Source organism: Gossypium hirsutum, chromosome A05, assembly GCF_007990345.1.
Source record: "Gossypium hirsutum isolate 1008001.06 chromosome A05, Gossypium_hirsutum_v2.1, whole genome shotgun sequence".
In the NCBI taxonomy this organism is placed as follows: domain Eukaryota; kingdom Viridiplantae; phylum Streptophyta; class Magnoliopsida; order Malvales; family Malvaceae; genus Gossypium; species Gossypium hirsutum.
The window spans coordinates 55966590-55973065 of record NC_053428.1 but is presented as its reverse complement, the minus strand read 5'-3'; positions in this window follow the sequence as shown (position 1 = coordinate 55973065).

Here is a 6476-nt window from a genome sequence, read left to right as displayed (position 1 = left end):
TCAATCAATTATCAACAAAGCCTTAAAATACCAAATTCCAAATCACATACCATAGACACCTCAAACATGTCCATTATCATTATCTACCTACCAAATTGACCATATTTCATCATCACAAGAGAAATAAACCAAAACAATGCCAAATGACAAGTGTACTGAACATACCACATCCGAAATAACATCAACATGAAACATAGATTACCAATCCAAAACCATATAAGCTTAATTTCAATTCAACTAACTTTTTCACCTTAACAACATTAAACCCTATAAACATGCCACAAATTATGATAACTCAAACAATAGCTACCAAAAAAGTTTGGATAGTGTGAGGTCTGAGGTTGATCCACCTAACCAATTTCGTAAAATGTTAACTACAAAAACAAAAAAAAGGTAAGCTTAAGAAGCTTAATTAGTCCATATCTAATAACTCAAATCAACTTACCTCAATCCATAAATGAATACTAAAAGAGCATTAAATTTTCTAAACCTAACAATCATTTCCAAAATCACATAATATCAGTACCAAAAATTTTAATTGAGCGATCATAAACCACAATAGTTCAAATCAAAACAAATCATCCTTTGATAGTTAAATACATAACTTTGTCACCAATATCACATTTACAAAGCATGTTTTTCATACATATAACTATAAACTTTCCCTTCGTTTCAATATTGTTACAAATAACTTTTAAGCACATAATCATTAATTATTCAATTTCATCACTAAACATCTTCAAATAATTCATGAACTCAATATCAACTTACCTTAATCAAATAGATAATTAAGAGGATAAATTTCTAATTCCTAATAATCGAATGCCAAATCACACTACATTAGTATATAATCATATATAACCTAAATGATATTTTTCAAAAGAACTAACCAAATTCTACCAATCACCATATCTCAAATTAATTCTCAACATTTATACACAAGTATTTCATAATGCCATTTTGTAACATCCCGAAATAGGGCCTAAACGGAACAATGGTTGTGAAACCATGAATCCGAGATAGAAAAGTTTATTGCAATTAATTTTATGATTTACCGAGTGATTAGATGCATGTGTTAAAATATCGATAAGAAATTTCAGTCATTGCATGTCCGATTTGCATATTAGGGCTTAATTGCAAAAGTTGATAAATATGAGTTGTAACACCCCAAACTCAGCCCAGACGTTATGGCTGGATCCGACGTGTCACATTGAAGTTTTTAAGAAAACCCATGCCTCTTTCAACGTCATTTTTAGTGTTTTAAAAGATAGTCTTTGCTAAGTTAATAAAGTGAATGGAAGCTGTGCACCAGGTAGGTATCCGAAACAGAGGAGGTGAGCCTAGAAGGCTGCTTAAGTACCAAGCTCTTGATTGGATCTAATCCTAGACATGCCCACAACCATTGCCACACTTTGGTGCTAGGTTAGGTTTTGAGAAAAATAAGTTGGAATTCATTTAAGTAGATATTTTTGATAAATCGATTAATTGTATAGTTGCGTTATTTTGAAAACAATTATCATTTTGGAAACGCTCCCTAGGTCTAACTCATATTATTATCAGAAAAATATAGGGTATAAGATAAAATAATCCCAGAAAAATAATTAAAATGGCCTTATTACAACGCAAAACCAAATAATAATATTAATAAGATAAAACTTATAAAGAAATAACTCGGTTACTTATTGCAATTAAAAGAAACAGAAACAGTAGTGTGGCCATCTCCGAGTCCCTCGCAGCTCTAAACCATCTAAGCTTAGGGATTACCTGCACAGTTAGAAACGGGGTGAGTTTACGAAAACTCAGTGTGTAACCCCAATAACAAACAAACAGTAAATAACACGGTATCAGTACAATCTGGGCCAAAGCCCTATTTAGTCTTGACATATACTGGGCCGAAGCCTTTCCATAAATCATATCACTGGGCCGAAGCCTTTTCATAAATCATATCACTGGGCTGAAGCCTTTTCATAAATCATATCACTAGGCCGAAACCTTTTCATAAATCATATCACTGGGACGAAGCCTTTACTGTAAACGGTATGGCCCTTAGGCCCATTTCAATATCACATGTAATGTCAATGGATGTATGCAAGCCCATTTGGGGAGACTACTCAACCCTCCATCCGCTACTCTCCACCCTTACCAACCAAGCTCTCCATGTGGGGAATAACTCAACCCACCCAACCAAACTCTCCACTGGCAACATAGCTTCTTTATTATATAACTAGAGGCCTAGCCTCTTTGAATAACTGGGGCAAAGCCCTTTTTGATAAACTGGGGCAAAGCCCTTTTCGGTAAACTGGGGCAAAGCCCTTTTAGCACTTCCTCCATTTTTATAAAACCCAAACCATGCAACATGTCATGTATGCAGAATGTCATGCCCATATTTGAATCAAACAATCACAGTCAAGTCATTCATATCACCAACATATATTCACAATCAAATCAATCAACCACACAGTCCAAGTCAATCACTTGCCCACAAGGGAAAAACAGTCATCTACCACCCTAGGGGCAAAATGGTAATTTTACCCAAGGGTATCTCGGTATTTCTACCCTACAACGGTATTTCGGTAATTCTACCCTACAGGGGTATTTCAGTAATTCTACCCTATAGGGGTATTTCGGTAATTCTACCCTACAAGGGTATTTCGATATTTTAAAAATTGAGAGTATTTCGATAATTTCACAAATCAGGGGTATTTTGTAATTTTACAAACCAGGAGTATTTTGGTAATTTTACTGATCGAGGGTATTTTGGTAATTTTGTAAACCAATGGTATTTCAGTAATTTTGTAAATCAAGGGTAAAATGGTAATTCTGTAAATTGAGGGTAAAATGATAATTCTGTAAATCGAGGGTGAAACAGTAATTCTATAAATCGAGGGTAAAATGGTAATTCTATAAATCGAGAGTAAAATGGTAATTCTGTAAATCGAGGGTAAAACGGTAATTCTGTAAATCGATTGTACTTTGGTAATTTTACAAATTGAGGGCATTTCAGTAATTTGGTAAACTAAAGTATTCCAAACAGGGATAACAATACGAATGGGCCTAAAGCCTATTCTCAGCCCAAATAGGCCCACACGCTTTTCGTGTGGCCCTTTTAGCCCAAATCTAGCCACAAATATGAGATTCACCTAGCCTAGTCCAATATTTACTACACAATCAAACAACTTATCCAATTGGGCCCGTAGGCCCATTAGGCCCACATGACCTCTTTCGGCCCATCACGACCCGAAGTAGCCATCCTACAGCTAGAGTAGCGAGAAAATACACACCTGATAGGAGACTCGAGTTAATCCACGCTCCGAGCACTCTTAACCGACGCCCAACCCAAACGAGCACACCATACAGCGAAAGGGATCAGCCAAGAAAAGGTACATTTACTCTCCTCATGGTTCCCTCTATTTAAAGCCAGCTTCGCAACCACTCTTATGTTAGCTTCCCGATGTGGGATCCCTTCAACATCAGAGTTTAAATTCAACACCAACTCTTGCCGCCCCTTGTTAGCAAAATAAATGCTCCTTGCTTGCCATGGGATTCGAACCCATGCCTCCCCTCAGATGCTCCACACGCTACTTGCCACTAAGCCACAAGGCTTTTTGTGTCATATTTTATCCCCAATTAATTATAAGGTCTAAAGGCCAAAGTCCAGGTTCCCTTAAAAAAACCAGAATAAATTGCAAGAGCCAAGGCTTGAACCTAGGCTCCCATACAACCTTAATGATGCCACAACCACTAGACTACAAGCTTCCTTGTGTCATTTATTTAACACAATAATTTAAAAGGCCCTCATCCAAGCATCCAGGTTTTTTTTTTCACTTAATACCAAAATTTTTGCTAAAGGCCAGGTTTGAACCCAAGATTTCTCCAACACTTCTCAGGGCCATTAACCACTGAAACAGACATTTAATTGTGTCATTTCATTGCACAATTAAATACCTATATATAACCTCCTTACGGACCCACACTCAAGGCTCGATACTTCTAAGCCCAAATTCAGGGTGTTACAATTCTACCCCCTTAAAGAAATTTCGTCCTTGAAATTTCCCACTCTCAGACTACACCACCACACCTCCGCTGTGCACTCTGATACTAATAATACTAACATACACCCAAAACATTTATCCATCGGAGCGGATAGATTTCACATGCAAACAATTTCTACATTTCCAAAACACACACCAAATAAATACTAAATCTAAATTCAAGCGTTACAGTTTACTCTAACTAGAGAGTTCTAGTATAGTGCTACTATCTATAGTAGTTTCTCAATATAGCATTTCAATCTATAATAGTAAACAGAGTTAGAGAACTTACAGATTTGGTGCCGGAGACTCGGTGTACCACACTTTCAGTAGCATCTTTTCAGAAACAAGTCAAGTTTTGTTGATAAATTTCAAAATAAAATTTTAGAAAAACCCCAATTTCGAAAAAGAAAAAAAATAACAATAATTTTCTGCTACCCATACCACAGCCGAGTTTTGTAACCTGGCTCTGATACCACTAAATGTAATACCCCAAACCTGGCCCAGACGTTATGGCTGGATCCGACGTGTCACATTGAAGTTTTTAAGAAAACCCATGCCTCTTTCAACGTCCTTCTTAGTGTTTTAAAAGATAGTCTTCACTAAGTTAATAAAGTGAATGGAAGTTGTGCACCAGGTAGGTATCCGAAACAGAAGAGGTGAGCCTAGAAGGCTGCTTAAGTACCAAGCTTTTGATTGAATCCAATCCTAGACATGCCCACAACCATTGCCACACTTTGGTGCTAGTCAGAAAAACGAGTTGAAATTCATTTAAGTTGATATTTTTGATAAACCAATTAATTGTATCGTTGTGTTATTTTGAAAACAATTATCATTTTCGAAACGCGCCCTAGGTCTAACTCATATTGTTATCAGAAAAATATAGGGTATAAGATAAAATAATCCCAGAAAAATAATTAAATTGGCCTTATTACAACCCAAAACCAAATAATAATATTAATAAGAATATTAATAAGATAAAACTTATAAAGAAATAAATAGGCTACTTATTGCAATTAAAAGAAACAGAAACAGTAGTATGGCCATCTCCGAGTCCCTCGCATCTCCAAACCATCTAAGCTTAGGGATTACCTGCACAGTTAGAAACGGGGTGAGTTTACGAAAACTCAGTGTGTAACCCCAATAACAAACAAACAGTAAATAAAACGGTATCAGTACAATCTGGGCCAAAGCCCTATTTAGTCTTGACATATACTGGGCCGAAGCCTTCCATAAATCATATCACTGGGCCGAAGCCTTTTCATAAATCATATCACTGGGCCGAAGCCTTTACTATAAACGCTATGGCCCTTAGGCCCATTTCAATATCACATGTAATGTCAATGGATGTATGCAAGCCCATTTGGGAAGACTACTCAACCCACCATCCGCTACTCTCCACCTGTACCAACCAAGCTCTCCATGTGGGGAATAACTCAACCCACCCAACCAAACTCTCCATGTGGGGAATAACTCAACCCACCCAACCAAACTCTCCACTGGCAACATAGCTGCTTTATTATATAACTAGAGGCCTAGCCTCTGTTAATAACTGGGGCAAAGCCCTTTTTGATAAACTGGGGTAAAGCCCTTTTCGGTAAACTGGGGCAAAGCCCTTTTAGCACTTCCTCCATTTTTATAAAACCCAACCCATGCAACATGTCATGTATGCAGAATGTCATGCCCATATTTGAATCAAACAATCACAGTCAAGTCATTCATATCACCAACATATATTCACAATCAAATCCGTCAACCACACAGTCCAAGTCAGTCACTTGCCCACAAGGGCAAAACAGTCATCTAACACCCTAGGGGCAAAATGGTAATTTTACCCAAGGGTATCTCGGTAATTCTACCCTACAAGGGTATTTCGATAATTCTACCCTACAGGGGTATTTCAGTAATTCTACCCTATAGGGGTATTTCGGTAATTCTACCCTACAAGGTTATTTCAGTAATTTTACCCTACAGGGGTATTTCGGTAATTCTACCCTACAAGGGTATTTTGATATTTTACAAATTGAGAGTATTTCGATAATTTCACAAATCAGGGGTATTTTGGTAATTTTACAAGCCAGGGGTATTTGGTAATTTTACAAGCCAGGGGTATTTTGGTAATTTTACTAATCGAGGGTATTTTGGTAATTTTGTAAACCAAGGGTATTTTAGTAATTTTGTAAATTGAAGGTAAAACGGTAATTCTGTAAATCGAGGGTAAAACAGTAATTCTTTAAATCGAGGGTAAAATGGTAATTCTATAAATCGAGGTAAAACAATAATTTTGTAAATCGAGGGTGAGACGGTAATTCTATAAATCGAGGGTAAAATGGTAATTTTATAAATCGAAGGTAAAATGGTAATTCTTTAAATCGAGGGTAAAACGATAATTTTATAAATCGAGAGTACTTTGGTAATTTTACAAATTGAAGGCATTTCAGTAAT